Consider the following 15,576-nt stretch of genomic DNA (forward strand, 5'->3'; position numbering starts at 1 on the left):
ACCTGTGTCTCACTCTCAGGGACAGATGCAGCATCCCTGTCCTGAACTTCAGAGAGCATATTAAACCCCTTGACTATGTGTCTCTCCGTTTAGGATCACTGTCAGGCGCCTTCTGTCAGGCGCCTTTTCACGCTCTCTGTGCCAAATAAAAGTCATCGACCTGACGTCACTTCGGAAACACATCGTAGGAGGAGCCAGAGTACAGATGACAGGGATGGAGGCACACTTTAGAAGAAGAACACAAGAGGGGGGAGAGACAATGAAAGAAGAAAGGCAATCATTTAAAATGAGGAGGTGAAGCTTACAGAGAAAACATGCATGAACCAAGAAAGGGGCGTTGGGTCTCAGGTGTACAGTACAATACAATTGCATTCAAACCTTTATGGAAGCCTTATCCAAACCTTTGAATTACCCAGAAGTACCCTGAACTCTCAAAATCCACACATTGTCAAATTGTCAGGGAATGATATAATATTCCATGTAATTAGCAAAATATTTTAAGGTCTCCTTCATTGTTTTGATGCTATCATTGCCATATTGGTTTTAACTTATTTTCATAGATTTGCAGGCCTGCCGAAATAAAATCAATAAGCAGGGATGCACATTAATATTCCTCTGCAATTTTAGGCTGTAAACTGCTCTAAAGGAAAATGCTGATTTAATTTAGGGCCTCATTTTCCCCACAGACATACTACAGACGTTGGGTTACCAATTAGGGAACGTGGTCATGATGTGCATCAATTAAAGTATTTCACCAGATAAGACCAAATATTTGGGGTAGCAGAAATGATTTTATTTAGCAAAATAAAAGGTAACTGTATCTCAGTGGCTAGTTGTTTAAACATGAACCTGGTCAGTTAGTTCACTTATTTAATTCCTCTGATAAATTTCAACAAACTGGCAACATTGATAAAAAGACACAATATATGTAATAACCGAGCATTATTCGTTTATTCTCAACACCTCAAATTCACAACAGATATGTTTTATTTGTTTAGAGTCTATAGCGCTAGTCAAAAGGAGCAATTTAAAGCCAGCTTGAAACAAAACATAACTGCTCCAGACTGGCTTATACAGCATATAAACCTGAACTAATCGGTAAACATTAAAAGAAAACTCTTGTCGCCAGTCATGTTCGTTTCTATTCCTGGACATTCTGTTAGCAAGGAATCTCATTTAAATAGGCTCATTACAGAATACTATAGTTCTAGTCCATGTGAACATCTTGCTCCTTCCTAGTTCATCCCTCTCTCCTTCTTTGTCTGTCTAGATCAACCTCCGTCTCATCCTTTCTCCATGTTCGATTATGTTTAGGTCGGGGCTAAACGTGTGTTTAATTAAGCAAGAAGACAAGTGAGCAGACTCATCAGCAGACTCAATTTATCCACTGGCTTCTCTGTAATAGCAGATGCCGTCTGTGTTTACCGCCCCTCCCCCTTTTCGTACCTTGTCCTCTTTTTGGCCCGACTAATCCCAATGGGTGTGTGTTTGAGAGCTGGTGTTACCAAGAGAAGCGTTCCATATATGTTCATGTTTGTATAGGTTTGTGTAATCGTTCATTCCTGCAGTAAGAATGTGTGCGTGTGTAAGTGTTTGAATTGGAGGGATAAATACTGATAAATAATGCACAATGCCAACCCTAAGGTCCATAGTGGATGTGTCCTGGTGTACACAAGGGAATGATACATAACCAACATACATGCTCACAAGCTATAAAAAAGACAGACAGGGAAAATATCTCTCTGGTGCAGTGCTGCCATCTTGTGTTTTAGAATAAATCGAAACCAATCATGAAGGCCGCCCAAGGCTAAATTCTCGAGTCATCCGTAATTTGAGGCATAAAAGCCATTCTTTTATACCAATGCCACTAGTTAACACAGATATGCATCATATGAAGAAACCAATAAACTGGCTGATTTTAAAATGTACACAAAAAATTAAAGAATATCAGAGAAAATTAGGAATTGATATGAATTATTAATCATAAGAATTCAATTCTCATGTAGAGGACAGGGTAGTGTAGAAAAGGATGATCCGCTGTGGTGACCGCCAAAGGGAGCAGCCTAAAGACTTCTGCAAAATAACTTCTGCAAAATAAACTTGCATAGTAAAGAACACATTTTTTTTTTTAATGTTGTGTAGGTCGGTACATAATGATGGGAAAAACAGGTCTGGGGGGGGGATTTATATAAACACCTGGAACCCAGTCAAATAAACTTGAGGGGGTTATAATCAGAAAAAACTCAGGTGATTACATACATACACAACAAAAATGTGGTGACTGCCATGCTTACAGAAGCAAAAGCTGATGCTTGGAGAAGTCACAGGCACCGACATCAAGGTAGTCCCAGAGACATTCTGACCAGCCTCAAATCTGCACTAAACAAGGCTGAACTACTTTAAAGTACTCTCAAACATAAAGGAACTAGCCTCTTCTGCAAACTTAAAGTAGCATGGGTCTTAGGAATGGTACATTAGGACTGACAAACACCATTAATATTTATAACCAATTTATCTCTGTAAAGCTGTTTTGGAACAATGTCCATTGTTAAAAGTGCTATACAAATAAAACTGATTTAAACAAAATTGAATGAAAGAGTTCAGCATGTCAGTTACCAAGGTAACACACTCTATAGTCTTCACTGGAAGTCAATGTCAGTGCTACTGGTAATAACCGTTTGATTAGTCTGTATAGTCTAAGACTTACCAATCCAGTCTATAACAGTCTGACATTTGAGAATGTATAATCCAAAAGTCCAACAATTTCCTAAGAGGTGGCTTAGGACCATATGGTACAGGTAGAACCACATGCAATTCAATCTACTTTCATCTGGAGTACAAACTGTATCCACTTACTCAACAATAAGTTAAGTCTATTAAATGTGCATTCTTTTCATAATGATCATGAACAGGAGATCAAGGCTTAGTCAGGGGCAGGAGGGAATCTATGTGGCATAACTGTTAAGAAATCACAATGAAACGATTTGCACCATAATATTAAGCATCTGATGCACTAAGCAGCACCTCCAAGGCTTGATGCCATTCAAAAAAAAACACCAAACAGTAACAGTTTGACAACTTAGGCCAAGGTTACACTTGGAGAATGACTAGACCACAAGGTAAAACTAATGAAGATTGCAGTACACTTTTAATTATTTTTGTTTATATTGCTAATAACTAATATGCAAACCGAAACAGAAAGTACACCCATCCTCTGGTCCTTTTCAGATCTTAGAATTAGGTAAATACAACCTCGGATGAACAACAGCACATGACATTCCTTTATTTATCCATTCATTATTTATTTTTACAAAAATCAAGGCAAAACGGAAAAACTTTATAAACCATGTGTGCTTCCAGAATTAAAAGGCTTTAGTAGCAGCCAGGTGCTCCTAATCAAATGCCCTGGATTAATTGATCCTTAGCAAGTATGACCAACCATATAAAAGCTGAAGTTTCGCTGTAGTCTGGAGCATTAAGTGTGTATTAACACAATGTCATGAAGGAAAGACATCAGTAATGATCTTACAGAAGCAAATGTTGCTGCTTTTTCAATTTGGGATGGGTTATAGGGCTATTTTTAAACAAACTAAATTTCATAAATCTAAAATGAGGAACATTTATCCAAAGTAGAAAACATTTAAGATGCTAATCTTCTCAGGAGTGGATATCCCAGCAAGCCAGCATCACCCCAAGGTCTGACTGTGCAATGTTCAGAGAAATTGCAAAAAAAAAAAATTAATTAATATAAAAACATTGTCCTTTAAACAGACGAGAGCAAAGTGGACATGCTTGGCTATAGTGCAAAGTGTGACGAACACAGCATATTATCAAAAACACCTCATACCAGCTGTCAATCACAGTGGTAGAGGGGCGATTATTTGCATTTGATAAACAAATGCATGAAAACCTAAATGAACTAAAAAAGTCCGTACAGCAGAGTCCCTGATTATCTTTAAGCGACGACTGAAGACCTACCTCTTCCTGAAATACCTAAATTAGCACTTTCCAAGTTTGTAGAATTCGAGTTATATTTATATTGAGTTTGTATTCTTGCGTACCAGTGTAGATTTATTCACTACTAGAGATTTAAAGCACGTTTGTACGTCGCTCTGGATAAGGGCGTCTGCTAAATGCCGCAAATGTAAATGTAAAACAACATACAGAAAAGTGAGCCAAAATTCCTTTAGCAACAATGTGACAGACTGATAAAGTCATGCAGAATACGATTATATCAAGCTGCTGAAGGTGGTTCTACAAGTTACTGAATTACATGGTGTAATTAGTTTTTCACACATAGCTCCTCCATTTTAGTTTGATTTTTGTAAAAATAAATAGAAAGGTTTATTCTGCCAGGTGGTGTTGTTTAACTGAGGTCGTATTTACTTAATTCTAAGACCTTACAAGGACCAGATGATTTGTATCATATCCTTACCCATAAATCCATTATATTTTAAGAGGGTCTACTATAAATGTCACACAACTGTAAATAGTTACATTTGGTATATGAACATACAACTGTATTTTAATACATTTAAACTAATGAAATGTTCTTTAGATTTCAAATAAATATAATGTATGCCCCAGAGGAAAATATTCATTTTATTAAATAATAAAACACTGACATTAAAAGAGGCAAAACAACAAACTTGCCTGTACTTGTTTAAAAAAAAAAAAAAGTAAAATGTAAAGATTACCTGCAATTTAATAGAACGAGTTGGTATCTACAGCAGTCCCACAGTTCACACAGATTAGCAGATAAATAAATTGTTGCACTGAAATTGCACAAGGAAACCTGCAACAAAGGAGAAAAAGGGACATTTTATCAGACTGTTTGCTCTAAATGAGAGCAGCAATATGTTATTGTTCTAATGTAATGCACATCTTTTGTAGATAATAATGGCTTTATTTTGTCTTTGTGCGATTTAATAAAAAATGGAGATAAAACCAAGTGTTCATGTTCTATTTAGTTCATGATGTCTGCCACCTGCTGTTCCATATTTGTCATTACATCTGACACCTTTCTTCCTCGCACTCTTATTCTGCAGTGTTTTATGCACAGTGCTCTTTTTAACCTCATTACGAAATAAAGGGTTCAGGAAGCAACACAGCACCAAAAACAGTATACAATATACACTATACCTCCTAACAACAGAGAATACAGTACTTGCAGTGCATGTTGAATGACACTTGGTTGAAATACGCAAGTCAAAACTCAAAATGAAATATACTTATTTACATTTAACCATAACAACCCAGTTCAACTATATGAACAATAGTGCATTAAAGGCAGAAAATTTCTTTACTTGAATAATACCCAAGTAGCAGCCTATTTCTACATGCACATACTTGCCCAGTAGTGGGATTAAAACTTTAAGCTGTATGCACATGTACATGCACACAGCAGCCAAAAACCACACATGCCCTTGTTAAGTGCCAGTCTTGTATGTTTCCACTGATGAAAACATCTTGTGTTATTGCATAAGCAGCATTCTTTGAAAGAGGCTTTCCACTAATTCAACACAGTTAAATCAGGAAAGGGGCCACAAATTGCAAACAGCTTAAGATTTAAAGCTAGTAAGCAGATTTATGCATGGCAATGTTGTTATAAAGGTCAAAAAGCTCAAGAAAGTAGTCTTTTACTATATGGACAAAAGTCAAGTTTTTCTACCCAAACTGTTACCACAAATTTGGCATGCAATTGTATAGGATGTCTTTGGATGTGGTGGTATAGAATCTTTTATTTATTTGAACCAACCCAAATCTGTTCCAGCATGACAATGCAGTTATGTACAAAGCAAGTTTCATTAGGATATGGTTACTATTGGAATACTGACTACACCCCAGGCCTCCTCAGCCTACATCAGTACTTGACTAACACCTTTGTGGATGAATGAGCATATCTCCACATATCTCCACAACCACATTCTAGTAGTGAAATCTAGTGGAACATCTTCACAGAAAAGTGGAGGTTATTTTAACAGGAAACTAAATATGGAATGGGATCTTAAAAATTATTCAATATTTGGTGAAGATTTGACATGTCTCTGAAACTGTACTGGAGAAGATGAACACAGTTCTATGAAAACAAACTGATGTTTTGACGTGAGCGTGTCCAACATGTTGCTCCAAAAATTCCCACGTTTTATTGGGGTGAGATCAGTGTACTATGAAAACCATGACATGATTTACAACAATCTCACTATCCATGTAGCATTCAGTCCTCATGTCCTAAGGGTGGGGACAGTGACATTTTTCAACTCCCATTATAAAGTGCTAAAGATTTTTTTTTAATTTGTCACAGGTGTGTATTAACTCTTGTGTTTTCAAAATCTTTCCAAAAATACACAGACGAAAATCATATGCTACTGCAAATCAGGTACAGTTTGATTCAACTGCAAATATAAGACGTTCCAAAATCCTGAAAAGCAAACAAACTTGACATCCAAATTTTCCTAAATCCTGAATTTGAAAGGTTACCATGATCAATAAGCTCACAATAACTTACTTTCACAAACATCTACAACATAAATCAATGCTTGATTAAATAGTATATAAAACAATAACAACAGTCTGGCACCATTCTATCACTGATAAGTGAAATGTTAGATAATCCTTTATATTTCCAATCTCCAGTTTTCTCTTCACCCCTCCCACTCTTTTTGACCTACTTATTAAACTGACATTCCCATTGTCTCCGATAGATGGAGCACAGACTCTGGGTGCAGAACTTATTCACCTGCCAAAAAATAAATAAAACATTTTGGAAGCAGCTGCGCACACACACAAGGAGTTCAGGGGTGTGCATCTGTCCAGCAGTAATTGTGAGTTAAAGGATTGATTATTATACCACAAGAGTGCGCAGAAGTTAAAAGCCCCTTTAAAGTGCTGCAGGGATTAAGTGTTGCTCTGAACATCGCCTCGTGACCAAGCCGACCCGTGGCCACAGTCTGCAAAGGACCGAAGATCATCCATGACAACCCTGAATTAGGTCAAATAATTATTCTTTAAACAGAGTTTCGTGCAAAGTCTATAGTTTACATTTACAGCACTTGGCAGACACCCTTATTGAGAGTGTCTTACATTTATCTCATTCATACAACTGAGCAGCAAAGGGGTTAGGGGCCTTGCTCAGGGGCCCAGGAGTGGCAGCTTGGTGTGGCTGCAATTTGAACTCGCAATCTTTGTATTCAAAGTCTAACGCCTTTAAAACTACACTTCACCTCAGAATTGTTCTAGAAGTTTTTTTAAACAAACACTTAAGTCTGATCTTGGTAATAAATGTTAATAAAATAATAAATTATCTAATAATAATTACTATAAAACGGAAATAAGAACGAAAAATTACAGATAGGGAGAAAATTATATTTAAAATGGTATTCAATAATTGTCAAGCAGTTGATAAAGCAGTTATTAGTTCATGGAAACCTGACAATCAAACCCGTATGTGTTTTTGATTACCCTATTCATGATTTATTCCCCCGTTTCCTGTCATAATAACCTCCACTCTTCTAGAATGTTTTCCACTATAATTTGAAGCACAGCTGTGGGGATTTGTGATCATTTAGCCACAAGAGCTTAAGTAAGGTCAGGCACTGATGTCGTGAGAGAAGGCCTGGGGCGCAGTTCGGCGTTTCAGTTCATCCCAAAGCGCTCCCTGTGGTTAAGTTCAGGGTTCTGTTCAGGCTACTCAAGTGCATTTACATCAATCTGGAAAACCGTGTTTTCAATCTTTGTGTTTAAAAACAATTGACATACACTATATGGACAAAAGTTTATGGACATGTGTTTATAATTATGCTATTAAACATCCCATACCACATTTAGTCTCCATATGCTATTATAATGACCTCTGCTCTTCTGGGAAGTGGTTCCACTAGATCTGAAAGTGTGGTTTTAGAGATTTGTGCTCATTTAGCCACAAGGGCATTAGCAAAAGTAGTCAGGTTCTGATGTAGGGTGAGGAGGCCTGGGATGCAATCAGTGTTCCAATCCTTCCAAAAGGTGTTCAATAGGGTTAAAGCTTTACAGCAGACCACTCAAGACACATGTAACCCATAACTTCATGGAACTCACTTTATGCACAGAAATCGTGTCAAGCAGAAACAGGTTTGGATCAAATGGTTCAAATGTAAAATCCATTCTATACAACCGAGTGCCTCTAACATTGTAGTAACAGTATGGGAAAGAACTGCAAAATCAAGTGTCCCAATAGATTTGCCCATACAGTGCATGGGTGGAATGCCTAGGTGTCCACATACTTTTGAACACATCATATATTAGCTTTACTTTCACAGCATACCGTTTTTGATATGTGACCTCATTCCTTAAGGGCCATATCACTTACCCTTCTTTACCCAAATCAACCCGTGACATCAACAAAGGAAGTCCTAATTGCTTCACAAATTCGTCGTCTGACTCGACTCCTTTTGGTCTGCAAGGAGGGAAGGAAGGCCACTGATGAGGGTGTGTGAGTATGTGTGATGGCTCGTGCCAGCCTTCTGCAGAGCATCGCTGGCCAAACAGCACGTAGGCACAGTAGAAGACCAGACGTGTAGGACTCTAATCGCTGCCATCGTATTATGCCAAAGCCACTAGAGGAATGTTGTTTTGGTCTTAAAGGTCGCTCCTGCAATCATCAGCGCTGATCACCAACGGGTGTGTGTTAGTGTTTGAGAGGCATGTAGGGGCTTTCCGCAAACTTGGTCACGTTCCACAGCTAGCCTTGGTTTGCACAACGGAGTGTGACGTGAGCTAGTGAACGTGAGGCTGCTATACCATGCGGGCTTATTTGACTGAGTGCCAGGATAAGGATCAGGCGGTTTATAAGTAATGTAAATAGACAATGTAATGCTCTACAATGAGTCGATAATGATGCTAAAACGATATATGTCTGACTTTTCGTTTTTCCACCACACTTTGGATTACAGCAAGGCATCTTTTAATATAGTTCAAGGCAGAGTATATTGAATCCTATAAAGAGGAATGTTTATGATTCACGTATCACTAGGCATATACCAGTGTTAAATCGACTATTACAGTCTAATATCATATAAAAAAAAAATATAATACCATACTATTACATTTAAAACATTAATAATAATAAAATAAATAGTATTAGTTTGACTGAATGTACCCAGTCCAGAATATGATCAGGTACTAAGTTTTATTTAATAGAAGTAATCCCAAGTGTTACATATTTTAATTTCAGTTCAATTTTTATTTTATTTTTTTCACATCAAAAATGTAAGTTGAAATTTTAGCACTTTGTGAGATTCGGTCTGTTTGCATACTTACAATGCAGCAGGTTTACTAGAAGGAAAAAAAAAGACGACACCTTAGACTAATTATAAAAAGTATTATATGAAAAATTATTAAATAAGAACATTTTGAAGAAAGAGCAGTAGTAGTTGATCATGATTTTTTTTTTTTTTTTTTAGTTTATTTGTAATCGATTTATTCTGGTCAGGGTCATAGCGGAGCTGGAGCATATCCAAGGAACACTGCGTGGAAAGTGCGCACACACATACACATGCACTCGTTCTCACAGACAGCAATTAACATAGTCCACTTACCACCATGTTTTTGATAGGAGGGAGGAAACTGGAAAACCCAGAGGAAACCCACATAGACCCAGGCAGAGAACATGCAAAACTTCACACAGGCAGCAATCTGAGCTCAGCATCAAAATGAGGACCTGAGAATGTGAGGAGGAAATGCTACCTGCTGCACCACCATGACAAAAAAAAATAAAAATTCTAGTTGACCTGCATTTTTCTGCTTTTCTTTTGTGTATGCTTCACTTCATATTTAGCATTTAATAAAACATCCATAGACATTCTTAGTAAGGCACACAGTAACCAAGCTGTTAAATCATCATCGTCTCTCGCTTACAGTAGAATCGGACAGCTTAGGAAGTAAGCAGATATGCTGTCATGGCCTTTTTTTTTCACCAATAGCTCCTGTCTGCACTTCTTGGTCTTGCTCGGCAGATTATGACCTTAACAGGAGAGGCACGGAGTGCACGTAAGCGAGACTTCGTTTGAACAATGGCTCATTTTTTTCTGAAAGAAAAAAAATGTGCTAAGATCATGACGGTCAACAGAACACACTGCTGTCTAAATAACCGAGATTTCAAACAGGCTTTCAAAATTATTGTTTTACATGTTTGGAAGAAAATTATAAAATGACAAAAAATTCAAATGTGCCTGACATATTTACTTTCAACCTGATTAAGAACTTTGAATAGAATTTGATTAAATTTCCTCTTAATAATTTATATAATGCGACACTATGGGATGTGAACTTTGGGAAAATACTATACTGGTGCTGTGGAAGGCTCTTTTTCTCCCTCTCTCTTGAATAAGACAGAAAATGCGTCATGTTCTAGAGAAACCAGAAAGCACTTGCATATACAATACGCTAAATAAACTTCATTTTTCAATGACTGTATATTTTTCTTTGTTTAACACCAGCCATCCAAGTCCCTCTAAATAAGATGTTTCTATAGAAATTATATGTTAAATCCAAATAACTAATTAATATACGTCAAAGATTTAAGTTACACCCAGGGATGTGAGGGCCAATATAGAAAACATCTTCAGATTTGAGAATTCAAAAGTTATAAAAAAAAATATTCATATAAAAATACAAGCAATTCTGTAAAGCTTAACATAGACCAAAGTTCTTTACTTGTGATATCCATTTGTTAAAAGAGCATATTGGGGTTACAAAAAAAAAAAAAAAAAAAAAAAACACTTGCCATGGTCTCCTTAAAAAAAAAAGAATAATAAACAAAATATTTTTCCCTATTTCACACGTATGTGTCAGAATTTGTTCTTTCAGACTTCAAGGAAAATTTCACCTAAGGAACAATTATTGCACAAATTATTATTTTTTTGTGACGTAGACAAAAAGTCTTGCTTTGAAGCGCAAGACTACTTTCCCAGACCAAGAACATAAAATGAAAGAAGCTGGCCTATAAAAACGACCTACTCCGCTCAGCAGATGTTAAGCTCCTCCTTAACAGTGCACTCAAAGCCCTGACCTTTTCAGTGATATACTTAATCTTTAAACAATTACATAACTCCAAACTTACTGCATCACATTCCTACGTAAGAAAGTTTTTAAAACCACACCAGTATTACCTGGTGTCATTTTTTTTAAGTAACAGCAGCTTTAAGCTTTTCTTCCAGCAACTTTCAGGCCTTCCCAAAATGCTGCATTTTCTCACTGTATATGTGCAATAGTCAGATATCAATTTTCTTACAAATAAGAAACAGTCAATGTTTACAAAAATAAATAAATAAATGTTTGCGCAAATATTTCACAGCCAAAAAAAAAAAGCCCTGTTTGGTGCCTAATGGAGTTACGACTTGTGCGTCAATCAGACGCAAATTGTTGCTCAATAAACATGAGCATCCCCGCTGTTTTCCCTCACTTCTCGGAACAGAAAAATATGGCGCATTCAAGTAACTTGGTCCGGTTCCTGACTTCACCACATACCGCATTTCAAAAAAAAAATGACTGGATGTTTGTAAAGCACTTTTACCACAAAATCTGCATCGAGCCCGTCTTATTTTTTTAGACAATCTCCTATAGGATATGTTAGATCAACACGAATAACCCTATAAGCCCGATACTTTCACAGTTACATTTTGTAACGTAGCCGTCACGCTAGAAAATGCTGATTGTGATTGCGTTTAGTGGACAGACTGGACAGAATATCAATCTTATCTTTAAAAAAAAGAGAGTGAAACAGGTTCTCTACTGTTCATAAATGATGTTCAGCGAAGTAAACGCTCAGAATGAGAAAGTGGAAAAGTTAAGCTTGTTGCCCCTTAATACAGGCTCTCATAAGAGGGTCTTACTTTAGCCCTTCTAATGATGTCATTATGGTTCATACGTGTGTTTCTGAATGTGTCCATGTGCCTGTGTGTAAGTAAGAGAGAGAGAGTGAGAGAGAGACTATGTTATTCATTCTAGCTTATATGTCCAGAGGGGAAGTCAGGCCCAAATAAACATGGCAAATGTATTCTGCAATCAGCTCGACATCTGCAAATATCTCTGCGCCACTCCCTTCTCTGCTTTTCTACTGCCCTTGCATTCCCTTTACCTCAGGCAATGTAAAACCTTATATATACCTGTAAGAAAAAAAGAAACACTGATACAAAATGGTGGTAATAATGACACAATAAATAATAATCAGCAAGTGTGCAAAGTTCAATGTTTTACTCTAAGTAATAAAAATCCATTGACACTTAAGAAAGGTTGTTTTCTAATTTTTATTTGTTAAAAAATAAGTAAGTTTAACAATGAAATAAACATGCTATTTCTTTCTTTTTTATAAATAGCTGCAGTGCAACTTTCTAATGATAATAAAAGCACTGTTGCAGTACCAGCTTAGATGGCACAGCCTTCTCACCACAAATAAAGTATTTTTGGCTGAAACGTTATGTTTCTCTGGGAATTTTGTGTACTATGCTTCTTTCTTTCTTTCTTTCTTTCTTTCTTTCTTTCTTTCTTTCTTTCTATCTATCCATCTATCCATCTATCTTTAACTACAGACACTATGTTTACTGAAGTACATGATAATCCCTGCCTGGAATTTTACTGATATACAGTATAGTAGAAATTAACAGAAATTGTTTTCTGTAAATAGACACATGCAAATGCCCCATTTAAAAAAAAAAACAACATAAATAATATATTTTCTATTAAAAATAGAATTTGTTTACATCTGCTGATCAAAAAATCTACTGCCATAAATAAGTTAATTAATTAATTAAAAAAGGAGTAATTTTCAAGACATTTTTCCCTCTGGAAATGAACCTCATAAACAATTAAACTCATCCTATTAATTAAATTCATATATAATATATGCAGACATATGCTATATACAGGTTACTCTCTTATTTTTCTATTTATTACACTGCCTACCCTGTCACAGGCACTACTTCCAAATGGTACCTATCTGTATATTAGATCTGAAAACTGTGTACAGATTTTTCTTATAAGTCATTATTGCCTAAATACCTGGCAACAAATGTGAGCACACACTAAGTAAACATGTGTTCAAAACTGTGTCCAAAGTGTTAATATTTTGTGTAAACACCATTGTTATCTTGCACTGCCTTAATCCTCCTGGGTGTAAAATTCACCAGAGCTGCACAGGTTGTTGCTGGGATCCTCTTCCACTCCTCCAAAATGACATCTGCTGGATGTTATACACATGGCGCTTCTCCACCTTCCACTTAAGGATCCCCTACAGGTGCTCAATAGTGTTCAGGTCTGGAGTCATACTTGGCCATCACCTTCACCTTCCTCAGCATGGGAGTTGTCATCTTAGCTGTGTGTTTAGGGTTGTTTTCGAGTTGGAATTCAGGCCAAAGGACATGGTTCCAGTAATTCATGCTCTTGGACAGGTTGTTGTCTTCAGCAAACTGTTTGCAAGTTTTCTTGTGAGGCAGTTTCAGAAGAGGCCTCCTTCTGGGATGACGGCCATGCAAACCGACTTGTTGAAGCCTCTGTGAAACCTCTGTATGACCCTGGCCACTGTACTGTAACTCAGGGTGTTACCTGACTAGGCTATTTTGTGAACATTTTTAATGCTGAGTTCTTTGCCAAGAGGTGCCATGTTAAACATTCAGTGGTCAGTATGAGAGAATTGTACTCAAAGCTCCAGATTTTAACTGCTCTAATACAAGATACAATCATTTGTATGGTCCTGTCAAGCAGACAAAAACCTGAACATGATAAAGAGAACATGTGGCTTTGTACAGCTGTTATCACTTAGGGTGTACTTACTTTTGTTGCCGTCTATTTTTACAATAATAGCTTTATGATGAGTAATTTTCAGAGGGCAATAAAACTATACTGCTTTACAAGCAGCCCATTGACTACTCATCAGGGCACCTGAAAGTGAGTGGGGTATATTAGGCAGAAAGTGAAATTTTGTTCTCAAAATTTATGTTAGAAGCAGGAAAAATGGGCAAGCGTAGGGATTTGAGTGAGTTTGACAACAATCAAAGTGTAATGGCTAGACGACTGGGTCAGAGCATCTCCAAAACTGCAGCTCTTGTGGGATATTCCCAGTCTGCAGTAGTCAGTATCTATCAAAAGTGGTCCAAGGAAAGAACAGTAGTGAACTGGTGACAGGGTCAAGGGCAGCCAAGGCCCGTGGGGAGTGAAGGCTAGCTCACGTGGTCCGATCCAACAAACGAGCTACTGTATCTCAATTTGTTGAAGAATGCTGTTAACTGTTGGGACAGTTTTGGCAGCAAAAAAAGGGACCGATGCAGTATTAGGCAGGACTCATAATGTTATGCCTGAATGGTGTGTAGTAACACCCTTTCTGGTGTTTCTCGGATAAAACATTTTTCCAGTTATTTTATTTTTTTCCCCACAGTGGCGCAGTTTGATTTAAGGTTTAAAATGGCAGCCCCTCCAGACTTCACAAAGAAACAAATGCTTACATTCAGCTGGCAATATCTTCACATTGTCTTTCCCTTATTGCATACATGACTACACTTCGCCAAACCTCCCAACAATTACCCGCCCTTAATGCAAAGTATTTTACAATGAACAAAAGGACAAAGCAGAAACCATTGCTCCAATTGATTCTCCCCTGATCTTATTTAAGAACACGCATGCCCTTCTTTCATTCAACCCTCACACTCCCGTTCTCTCTTATAGCATTATAAAAAAGACAAGAAAAAAAAACGTCTACAGTAATTTGGGTTGTGCGTCTGCAGTGACGAAGATGTGCTCCAGAGCTACCTGTGTGACGCACTTAACTGGGTCTCTCTAATGGATATACAGCTTCCTGAGTGAACTTGTACTGATACTGAGCTTACATTTTTAGCTGAGGCCTACTTCTGCTACGTGTTCCATTGAGGATCCTGCCATGCTAATATCAGATCATGTCTCCTAGTTTGGGAGCGCTTCTTTGATTGGTTCAAGAAAGACTACGATGAGACATACTGGGCAATGTCTATGTAGGACATACGAAACAGACAGAGTGAAAAAAAGGCCATGCCTACAATACTGCTGTAGTAAATACAGTTTAATAGGAGCATTTCAGTCAGACAGCAAATTAAGTTTTTGTATTCAGCAGATGGCTTATTCGACCTGATTCAGGGTCAGCTATCTAACAAAGAAATCTTTCTTCCAGACTTTATAGGAGTACATACTGATAGGTGGTGTTCGGCATACGAGTAGCCTTTCATCACCGCTGCAATTAAAAGTTAATTCAAGGTCAAGCTCTCTCTTACATAATAATCCGCTCATGGGTTGACACACCTGCTCAGTGTGGATCCTCATAATGTCAAAGCTGAAGTCCGATAATTAAGAGGGATATGATGACAGTGGGAGAAGAAACTGCAGAGAAGTCAGAAGGCAAAAAATTCTCCAAAAGTGCATCGAGTAGCATTGCAATGTGCACGCATAATGTTCTTTGTCAAAACATTCACTGAGGGAATATTCATTGGAAGAACGGGATTTAGATTCTCCATTACTGTTCTAGAGAATTTAAAGGTTCATAGGTGAATTTAGATTTTCTTGAAACTATCTCTGATT

This window comes from Silurus meridionalis, chromosome 1 (genome assembly GCF_014805685.1).
Source record: "Silurus meridionalis isolate SWU-2019-XX chromosome 1, ASM1480568v1, whole genome shotgun sequence".
Lineage (NCBI taxonomy): Eukaryota > Metazoa > Chordata > Actinopteri > Siluriformes > Siluridae > Silurus > Silurus meridionalis.